The following is a 12,133-nucleotide window of genomic DNA, read 5'->3' on the forward strand; positions in this document are numbered from 1 at the left end:
TAATTGTTAATTGTTTGCCAGTTTGAGGATGGCCATATGTATAAAAAGTATGGCAGCTAAGTGCTGTGGGAGAGTGAAAGAGAGAGAGAGAGTACAAACCAAAAGAAACAAAGCAAAAACAACAGCTATCCGTCTTGCTGCAGAATCGTGGAGACTTGGGAGCTGTCGCCACTGAGCCAGCACACACACCTGGAGCACCACTAGCCCTGCGCACCACTCACCACTGGGAGCCTGTTGCCGTGCACTCCAGCTGATATATGTATTGTTTTGACATTTGTTTGTTTGGCCCTCATGTCGTTTTGTTTATTATTTAAAGTTTATATTGTTTAATAAAGAAACAAGCGCATTTGTGTCTCCCCGCAGTCCTTGTGTTTGCCTGTACTTCCTGGTCTGTGACGTCACCACCCAGCCATCCGTGACAGCATATTTGTATATCAGTTTACTGGTTTGCAATTTGGAGGGGAGCATTCTTTCCTATACCTATGGAGGGAGATCACTGTCAAAAATATTCATATGCGTAAAAAGAATTGGTACTTGTAATTACAGGTACAAATCAAAAATACATGTACAAATCAAAATTACGAGAACAACTCAAGAAAAACTATGGGTACAAATCACAAAGTTACAACTAGGACTCGCAAAATTACGAGTTGGATAGAGCATGAAATCACTGTCAAAAATATGTCACAGAGGTCACGGGACAGGCTGTTGATTAGGGCAGGGGTTCCCAAACTTTTTTACCTGAGGCCCACCTGTTCAGCTGCATTAGGCACTGCTGCCCACTATTAGCACTCCTTGGGGAAAATGTGAAATTAAAAACATTTTATATGTTTAAACCTGTAACATTATAAACAAACCTAATCTAAACTGTCATTTATTCATTTGAATAAATATTGTGAAAGATGGAAATCACATAGAATATGCACTGAGTGAATTTTTTTTTTAAAACACTTTACTTTTAGTGAATAAAATAAATTGCAAAAACTAAACAGGCGTTTTTATCAAACTTTTAAATTAGGTACCTTTTGTATGATTGAAAATTCTAGAAATGCTGTTATTTTTCTTGGTCATCAAACAAGAAAGTGCATGTCTCTTCTTATTCCCATTCATACCTGAACAGGAATCACTTTTGAGTAAAACCAGTACAAGGTGCACAAGAACATAACTCTTAAATCCTAATTTCTGAACACTGCACTAAAACAACCAGCCGTCACCTCAATACGATAACTGTCATGCACACAAATTCATCTGCGGCGAAATTTGAATCAGTCAAAAAACTATTATTATTATTATTATTATTATTATTATTATTATTATTATTATTATTATTTTCCAACAAAACATATTCTAGCGTTATTTTAAGACGACTGTGAACGAGCCAGTAATCAATAAAATAGCAGTATAGCCATCATTTTAATAAATCAATTACCGGTATGTAACAAGATTTATCAGTTTGATTCATAACTTGATTTAGTTGATAATGAAACATACATCAAAGTACTTTTATTTTAAATGGTATATTTTAAATGTTAATAGCTACTTTAGTGACAAAAACGTGTTATTAAAAATGTTAGTATGAAAACGTTTCTACAAAAGAAAAAAAAAACATTCTCGCACCTCAAATGCATTCAAACTCCTGTAGCTGCCTTTTTTTTTTGTTCTTTATACTTTGCAAAACCTATTCTTTGGTAGCGGATTCGATATTGTAATTTTAATAATACTGAACACACTTTTTACATCTCCCAGCAGAGCGATCACATGACCTTAACACTGTCCTATTGTCAGAGTTCTCGCTTTACATCCCGTTTACAGGTAGGCAATCTGTCAGCTCTGATTTGTGACTTTCTGCTTTGATTGACAGTCCGCCAATACTCCCTTGTTACACTTTATTTTTCTAGTTACAGCTGTCGCCGACGCCTGCTTCTTGCTATTAATAGAAAAAAATTCATAGAATGTCATTGCTCCCACGGCCACCCGGGACGGTGTCGGGGACCACCTTTGGGCCGCGGACCAGTTTGGGAGCCCCTGGATTAGGGGAACAATCGATGAGTATTTAACAGCGCATGCGTTAATCTCTGTCATCAGTCCTTGGTGTTTTAAAAACCCAGTGATTGATTTGTATTTATTAAAACTTAAAGAAATGGAGGAAAGAGGGGTTTTCTGTGAACTGGCGGGGAAATTGGTAAACCGTGTATGGGAAATTACTGTATGATTTTTACAGATGGGTCTAAAAATACAGATAATGGTAGGGATGGAGCAGTTTATTACATTCCAGAATTTGAGGTAGAAAAATGTGTACGTATTACAGATAACGTGTATCTGAGGGAATAGACAGGAGGAAGTTAACCTAATAAGGCTTTAGGACATTCAACTTTAAATGAACATTTGTATAGAATTGGAGCGCATGAGAATGGGTTATGTATGAGATGTGGGGTTATGGAAACTGTGGAACACCTGATGGTTGAATGTGCTAGATATAGGGAAGTGAGATTAGAGGTAGGGGAAGAGTGGGGGCTTTAAATATTCAGAGTAATTCTTTTAGGGACGGCATAGGGTCTGGTAATAGAATAGATAGGGGCATGGTCATGTATATAGGGAAATTCATTAGGAAAACAGGGAGATTTAACCAGTCTAAAAAAAAAGTAATCAGTGTTGGGCTCACAATAACTATAATCCAAACAAACAGTAGGTGGCGACAATAAGCCTCGGCAGAAGCTTGGTGGCCATTAACCAAAAAGAAGCACCTTGCATTGCTGATAGAAGGGAAGGAGTGGCTGATATGTTGGTGAAATTTGTAGGAGGAATTTTCAAAGTGGGAATATGGCACAGTCGCCCAACAGATGGACAGTCTCAGTCTCAGCAAAGACCTTCTTTATACACAAGATAGTATCATGGGAATCCAAAGAGTTCAGGTGGCAACTTTTCTCCTATCTCTATAATGTAGTCTGCTTCATTTCCTATTCAACGCTTTCTCTTTTGAAAACGATTGTATTTTTTAGCAAGATCCACCTGGGTTTGTTTAGAGACACCCCTCCTTAACACATACGTGTTATTATTTCTACGATCGATGTATTCACTTGGCCTGACAAGAGCGCTCTATCGTTGAAGTGCTGTACGAAATTGCCGGCTCTCGTGAATATTCATGAGTAGACAAGACAGGGCGTGGTTTGGCTGTCAAGGGGTTGGGAGCTATATCGAGATGCTATATATCCTTGATATCATTGCAGTAATGTTTGATGATTTGAATGGGAAGAAATATTATTTTTTTAAAAAAATGATTTAATTCTACATTGACATCCACAGATCAAATAAAAAGTTTAAGAGAATAATAAGTAAAAGTGACGTTGTGTGTGACTTTAACAAAGGGGATTTTCAGCAAGATCAAGGAGAGGTCAACATGATAGTCATATTTTTATTTTTACATGATATGTAATAGCAGAAATGTAATTATGAATAACGTATAGCAGCAGTGTGATTATGATAATATGTTAACTGTGTTTATTTAGTTTTATTCGTATATTTTATATATTGTATAAGAGAATCAGCAACTTAAAACCCATGCTTTATAATAGCGACTGTAGTTTTGTTGAAATACTTATTGAATTGAATCTAAACCGACCGTAACGTACATGGCCTTGGATCACCATCCATGGATGCAGTGAGATAATGCTTGTGTACCTTTTTGGATATGCAGTAAGGAGCTGGCGGTCCACCAGGCTCCGACTGTCCCGCCCCGGTTCATCACAATCCGTACAATACCTTAATAACTACTATTGCTCTATAATTAAGTGAAATATATATTTTTTTTCTGTGTACTTTTAGAGTATTTAAAAATGTTCAGTCATAATTAGCTACCGTGCAACTGAAAACTGAGCTAAATACAAGCTTAAGTTTTTTTTTAAGACGTAAATTTGTAACTTTTTAAAATGAAACAGTTGTTATTAATTTACATACATACCATTTTTTTTTTAAATAAGACACTATTTTAAATAATTAAGGCATAAACAATGGATCATACATAGAAACCTAATTAATAGTAGACCTAAGCCTAATAATTGTAGTGATTGAAATAATATTAATGATGATAATAATCAATAAGAAATATACGTAACTAACCTAGTAAACATACCTAATTAACCCGCTATCAAAAAAGTTGAAGAATTGAGTTTCCGCCAGTCTCGTTCACTCGATCGCTCTCTATCCGGGATAGTATCCTATCCCTAGCAACCAAGCCAAAGATCAAACCACGCCCCGTCCTGTCTGCTCATGAATATTCATGAGAACCGGCAATTTCGGACAGCACTTCAGCAATACATCGATCGTAGAAATAATAACACGTACAGATCCAGGTGAATCCTGCTAAAAATGCAATCGTTTTCAAAAGAGAAAGCGTTGAATAGGAAATGAAGCAGACTTTACATTATAGAGATAGGAGAAAAGTCGCCACCGGATTCTTTGGATTCCCATGATGCATCGCATCGGCGGGGACGGAAAAAAGGGAGTTGACTATCTATCTTGTGTATAAAAAATATATTTCCTGAGACTGTCCATCTGTTGGGCGACTTTGTTCCGTATTTGAAAATTACTCCTACAAATTTCACCAACATGCAGCCACTCCTTGCCTTCCATCAGCAATGCAACGTGCTGGGTGCACGCGCTGTTACACACGCAACGATTGTTCCCCTGTCCCGTGACCTCTGTGACGTATTTTTGACAGTGATTTCACGCGCTATCCAACTCGTAATTTTGTGAGCTGTACTGGTAACTTAGTCGTAACGTTGTGATTTGTACCCGCAGCTTTTCTTGAGTCGTACGCGTATTTTTATTTGTACTCGTAATTTTTTTTAGTTGTACTTGTATACCCGGTTCAATGTTTACAAATCACGCACAAAAACACATTCTCAGTCAGATTTCATTTTGAATTTATCGACTTTTGTTGATGAAAAGTAATCCACGTATGGGTGGTTACTAGACGTCTTCTGCTTCTGACAAACTGAGGACACCTGGATTTTAGACCCGTGCGAATCATGCTTTACAGTCTTGTTCATTTATACTTCATATCCAAGGCAAATTTAGCACTACCTCTATTGTCCACAAGAGGGCACTGTGACTACATATTTGAAATTGTATATCACCAATATCCTAGGTGGTGCATGTCTGTCTACCAGAACCACTTTCAACGGTCAGCATTGGAATTTGAATGGAAATCTGCTTGCTTTATCATGTTTGCATTGTTCTAGGTGTAAATAAAAAGACTTTAAGGGGAATAATTCATGAAAATGTGAATTGTCACTCAAAGTACTTTGCCATATACTTTAGTTATCTATTGTATAATAGAGATACCAGACGTTGTATAATAGGAATTATTCCCCAAGACAAAACATAACGGGACACTTCGTCCTATTAAAGTAAGGTGAAATATTTTAGGGGGACTTGCTTTAATATGGTAATAGCTAAATAATAATTTAGATAGTCTTCAGGCACATTTTAAAGAATCCATAATATGAAAGACAATATGAAGACATAATTGTTATTATTTTTATTCTCCGTCGTTCCCCACCGTTCCGGGTTTAGCACTAAGAAATATCCGGAACGATACATTCTGCACGAGTGCAGTATAGGGGTGAGCTGGCTTATTTTAATTATTGGATACAGGTGTGTAAATCGCATTGCCCCAAACCTTTAACGTTTTTTTCCTTAGAGATATTAGTCAGTATTCTATTATACAGTTGGCATTATGCTCGGGCAAGGTGCTCTTCATATGTAAATGACAGCCTTACTGAACCACTATATACAGCTGCAGGTAAAGTCATTTCACTGGTCAATACAAGTATGTGCCCCAAACTTTTGACTATTCTTTCTAATAGATTGTAGTTATCACTATTTGGAAAATATGAAATTATCTTGGGGCAATGCGTTGTTCACATAGAAACGACAGCTCTAATGGTTATAGCTGTGAGTGACGTCATTTCAATGATTAATAAAAGTATGTAAAATGTATTGGCCCAAACTTGGAACTAGTTCCCCTGATATATTAGTTCATACTATACGATGCACTTGGCAGTTGGGCCAAAGCGTTTTTCCTATAGAAAAAATACCCTTAATGGAGCACTACATAGAGCTATCAGTGTTAAACGCAGTGCCCCAAAACGTCAACTATTTTTTCTAATACAAATTGATCCACTCTATCTAGGAAATGTGAAATTATTGTTGGGCAATATGTTATAGATGTGAATGACACCATTAAAAAGCCGTGTCTGTGACTCAGTGAGAGGGTGCAGTGCTAGCTTACTAAGTACCACAAAGTACCACAAAGTTTCAGTGCAGTACTTCACAAGAAGAAAAGTGTTTGTTTTAACACGTTTATATAAACGAGGATAACTAAACGTAACTTCATTCATGGATTTTTTTAATACAACACAGGTAATGGAAATAAGCATTGATAACAGTGAAAACCCTACTGCTGATGATACAGAAATATCTGTCTCATTTATAGTAAACAGTGTTTGAGTCTTGTAGTACATTACCTGATGTTGTGAAGTTCTCTGTGTTTATAAAGTTACCTTTAGTTTTCCTCATTGATGTAAACATGTTTAAAAAACAAGTTTTGTTGTTGTACTTCACCGCATGACAAAGTATATCGCCTCAAATTCTCTCTCTCTCTCTCTCTCTCTCTCTCTCTCTCTCTCTCTCTCTCTCTCTCTCTCTCTCTCTCTCTCTATATATATATATATATATATATATATATATATATATAAATATGAAATAATGCTTCATTCCTCCTGAAAAGTGATGAAATTAAAAGCTATTTTATCATGTATACTTGCATGCCTTTGGTATGTCATAGAATAAAGCAAAGAAGCTGTGAAAAGAGATGAATTATTGCTTATTCTACAAAGATATTCTAAAATGGCCTGGACACATTTGTTGGTACCCCTTAGAAAAGATAATGAATAATTGGATAATAGTGATATTTCAAACGAATTAGTTTCTTTAATTAGTATCACACATGTACGTCAGTTTCTGATCGCATCATCCGTCGCTTTTTGAGCGAAAGTGGGCTCCATGGAAGAAGACCCAGGAGGACTCCACTTTTGACAGAAAAACATAAAAAAGCCAGACTGGAATTTGCTAAAATGCATATTGACAAGCCACAATCCTTCTGGGAGAATGTCCTTTGGACAGATGATGCAAAACTGGAGCTTTTTGGCAAGTCACATCAGCTCTATGTTCACAGACGAAAAAATGAAGCTTTCAAAGAAAAGAACACCATACCTACAGTGAAACATGGAGGAGGCTCGGTTATGTTTTGGGGCTGCTTTGCTGCGCCTGGCACAGGGTGCCTTGAATCTGTGCAGGGCACAATGAAATCTCAAGACTATCAAGGCATTCTGGAGCGAAACGTACTGCCCAGTGTCAGAAAGCTCTGTCTCAGTCGCAGGTCATGGGTCCTCCAACAGGATAATGACCCAAAACACATAGCTAAAAGCACCCAAGAATGGATAAGAACAAAACATTGGACTATTCTGAAGTGGCCTTCTATGTCCTGATCTGAATCCTATCGAACATCTATGGAAAGAGCTGAAACTTGCAGTCTGGAGAAGGCACCCATCAAACCTGAGACAGCTGGAGCAGTTTGCTCAGGAAGAGTGGGCCAAACTACCTGTTAACAGGTGCAGAAGTCTCATTGAGAGCTACAGAAAATGTTTGATTGCAGTGATTGCCTCTAAAGGTTGTGCAACAAAATATTAGGTTAGCGGTCCCATCATTTTTGTCCATGCCATTTTCATTTGATTTATTATTTACAATATTATGTTGAATAAAAAATCAAAAGCAAAGTCTGATTTCTATTAAATATGGAATAAACAATGGTGGATGCCAATTACTTTTGTCAGTTTCAAGTTATTTCAGAGAAAATTGTGCATTCTTCGTTTTTTGTGGAGTGGTACCAACAAATTTGAGCATGTCTGTATATATATATATATATATATATATATATATATATATATATGTGTGTGTGTGTGTGTGTGTGTGTTTTGTGTCTGTTATATTTATTTAGCATGCATGATTTTCTAAGAGTAAAATGCATTGTTTAGGTTATTTAAGGATTGTTTATGGTAACTGTGGGGTAACTGGGGTTCTTTGTGGTAACTGGGGTACTTTGTGGTAATTTGTGGTAATTAGGACTCCTCTGGGCTACTATTGTGGTTTACCACTGTCCATAAGAGTACTTAACATGTACTCTTATATTACACGTAGTTGAATGCGTGACCTATTTCGTGGTTTATTATGAAATGTTATTAGGAGTTTGCCTGGCTCTTTAGAAGTTGTTGCATGAAATTCTAATTTTGTAATTCCAGAAAACAATGGAATCGGATTCAATGAACTACCAACGATAGGTGGAGCTGTGTCTTCCCGTTTGATTTGTATGTGACCGAGACGAAGGAGAAGGCGGTGTTTGGGTATGACACTATCAATAAAATGTAGCGGCACACTGAATCAGAAACAATTGTTAGAGAAGTCACTGTCTTATTTATTTTCCTTTACCTTGAACTGAACAGTTCGGCATCTGGACAAATGCGGTAGAAGAAATATAAAGGCAACTTGAACACAGATTCGTGAGGTACGTACATCTTCCGTGGTGCACCTTGCACGAATAAGATGAAGACGAACAAGAGGTACCGGTAGTCCTGGTGCTCCTATATATATATATATGTATAGTAAGTCAACAGCAGTAGCTGTCCTCATTTGATCTAAAAAAAAAAAAAAAAAAAGTATTTAGCGTGAGTGTTTTAATTGTGACAGCTGCCCTGTTGCCAGGATACATTTATTCTCAGGTTCAAAAGTACGGTCATCATGCAGGTAATTAATCAGAGGCTGCGTGTGACTTCATGTAAGATTTGCTAGTAGCATTGTGTAAAATGAATTAAAGAAAATAAAAATGAAACGTTCAACCTTTCTGTGTTTAGCTGGTTAAGACAGGCTAGTTGGCGATTCATAATTCTGTCACCAGGTTATTGGTAAATACAGTACTAAACAGAGATGGTATATAGTGAATTATTTGCAGTAAAGTCAGTAATACAGTTAAGGAGTGATGGATATATTTTAAAATGATGTTTTCTTACTTCCTGTTAGTATTATCAGCACCATCACTGCTATCTAATTGTGTTCAGGTCATCAGACCTTTAGAGCATGATATAAACAGATAACATGTCGCAACAGTATAATTATAAATAATATGTTTAGATCTGTAAAGCTTTACAATGTGTGTCTTGAATTAAAGTCAAACAAAGCAAGCCAATAACCCAACAGGTTTTCATCCCCCAAAAAGGTTGCTAGTGCTATTATGACATTAAAGAAACGATTTTAAAAACGGTTGCTAGCGCTATTGTGACATGAAAGAAAACATTTTAAAAACGGTTGCTGGTGCTATTATGACATGAAAGAATATATTTTAAAAACAGTTGCTAGTGGTATTATGACATTTAAAGAAACGATTTTAAAAACGGTTGCTCGTGCTATTATGACATTAATGAAACGATTTTAAAAACGGTTGCTCGTGCTATTATGACATTTAAATAAATTATTTTAAAGCCTTGGTTAGTTCTGCTTTAAAGGAATGTAAACAAACAGGACAGTCAACACAGTTGCACAGAGATATACGTGACTAAGGGAATTGTTTCTTTTGAATATAAAATCAACACAATTGTGGGTCACTGCAGCTTCAGGCTCCTACTTTAAGTAATCATGTACAATATAGATTATTTTATGCACAGGGCTTCTGCTTATTTTTAGAAAAAAAAAGTTTGGTGTTTATCTGGGTTTATTTATTTATTTATTTATATATATTGTCATTTACTAAACCATATTTAACAGCATTTTTTTCAGACTCCTATTCACCTACCCATCCCCCTTAAGAACCTGTTTAACCTTAGCTGGCATTACAAAAATAATGAACTAAAACATAAGTATTCAATTAAGCATTACGGCGTACATTTCCTGTCCTGCTCTAATTCGTGTTATAAACTTTTTTTAAATTTATTTTTTTAACTTTCCTTAAATATCACATTGAGCTTTATATAAAATTGGTCACCTAATATGTGAAAATATATCATTTCTAATTGGCCAATTGGTTAAATATTTTAATGTATGGACAGATTGTTTTACTGTGTAGGGACAGATTGGGGCTCTTGAAAGTGACCCAGTTTCACCCCAGCTTTATTGAACACAGGTAACCAGTGCATGTACATACAGAGGGTTCTCATAACTGAAAGGTTAATGGTATTTTTTAATCGGATTACAACCAGATGTATATGAATTTGGATTGTTTGAAACATTTAACACTTTTCATTTCACAATAAAAAGGTGCAAATTGCATTTTGGTGTGGAGCCCTTCTTAAATAAGGACCATTGAACCCTATTTTCCACAGTGCAGTAATTTAGTCAGATACCAATATGGTGCTATAATCACTGTCTGAAATTACAATTGTTATTCTTTTACTCTTAAGAAACATTCATTTTCATATTGCATGCCCCTTAAACTGGTATGTGTGACTGAAGCGAAGAGATATGTACAACACAGCTTAATAAGGGGATGTGGAATATCCAGGCCATTATTCTTTATAATTGAGTTAAAAAGAAAAGTAACATTTAATGTAATGTATAATATGGTCTCATTCATTTCAACTGAGATAATTAACATGTTGACAGGTTTCCAACTTGATTGGGCCTCGTTTCTTGTGTGACTTTATAGAATTCTTGGCTTAACTTTGTTGCCAACTAATGATTTGGGATGACATCACAGCTACTGTGTGACCGTTCTTCTACAGGAGCATTCTCAAATTATGTAGAAGTACATTTTTTTCTACAGAGAATGTTCTAGAACAACCTTTTCATAGGCTGTCGAGGACAAATCTTGAGGAAATGATATCTACAGCTCTATAATCTAGTACAATGTCATCATAACAAATCCTTTTGTACTTAATTATAGAATAGTCTTGAATCTGTTATGTATATGAAATACAATTATTTTTTAACATAAATCCACTGACTATCAACAAAATGAAGACAAAGTTTAATAATGCATTACCACAAGCATTATTTCATAAATATGTGCAAGACTTAATAAATGGATGAAAAAATTCAATTGGCCTTTCCAGGGCTTGTAAAAGCATGCTCTGCTCTGTTCAATCTAGTTCGTCTTACACAGCTTTATTGAATCTAATCAAGATATGCTAATTGCTTTTTTTTTTTAACCACATGCCATATTCAGGGTTTGGACAAAACATTAGAAACGTGCAGAATGTAACACACATATTTATGTCTATATTGGCTGTCCCTGAAAAGACTGATTGATCTGAAAACTGTATATTTGAAAATGACCTCACTGACATGTATTCCGTAATATACAAAAGCTGCAAGTCTATTTCAGTCAGAATGAAAGTGACAGCAGATCACTCTCTTGGCAGGTGCTTCCATATCCATGTCGTAAAGCATTGACTCCATTGGACAGAGTCCCATCCCCAGTTTCGCTGGAGGAGAAAGGAGGCAGTAATTAGAGGTGCAATCAGAAAGCTATTTTCTAATCGAATATCCAACAGGTAATAATCAACAATAATCAATGCGTTGAGAACACTTGTTAAACAATATGACATCACAAAAGCCTTCTGACATAGCAGAATACATGCAGGTTCTTATATAGTATATGCATTGAGAATTATATTATTAAAAAGGAATAAGCAAAAAAAGAAGCAGTCTTTTCACAAAAGCCTTCCAATATAACTAAAAACATGCATGTGCCAGTAAGACATGTAAGGCTCCGCAAAAGCCACGCAGATCAATAACAGGTTCATTTTTGCGGACAATTAATTGTGCAATGGTCACGAATCCTTCCAGGACAATTCAAACGCCCTGCAGACTGTGCTGCCTGGCTGACCACTGCAACCCTTCACCCTATTGACAGTGTTATGGCAGATCAAATGTAGTGCTGTGGGAAGTCCCACCATCTTGGCAATATTGATTCCTTCTTATGACCCAATTCAGTTATCATTTGAGGGAAAAGTTTGACCTTTGGACAAAGATCACAATATTTCTTCAGGAGTTTTTAGAAATAAAAACTGCCTCGTTTTTTATG

General features: G+C 36.1%; 1 protein-coding gene across 1 annotated transcript in view; it reads left to right on the forward strand.

Annotated features, from left to right (window-relative positions):
• Positions 1–8,371: 8,371 nt before the first annotated feature.
• LOC117410829 (kelch-like protein 32) overlaps positions 8,372–12,133 on the forward strand; it is a 69,391-nt gene continuing 65,629 nt past the window's right edge. The window contains exon 1 of the mRNA XM_034017685.3: positions 8,372–8,623. The gene's annotated coding sequence lies outside the window, so the exon portion shown is untranslated. The remainder of the gene's footprint in view (positions 8,624–12,133) is intronic.

Source organism: Acipenser ruthenus, chromosome 6 (genome assembly GCF_902713425.1).
Source record: "Acipenser ruthenus chromosome 6, fAciRut3.2 maternal haplotype, whole genome shotgun sequence".
In the NCBI taxonomy this organism is placed as follows: domain Eukaryota; kingdom Metazoa; phylum Chordata; class Actinopteri; order Acipenseriformes; family Acipenseridae; genus Acipenser; species Acipenser ruthenus.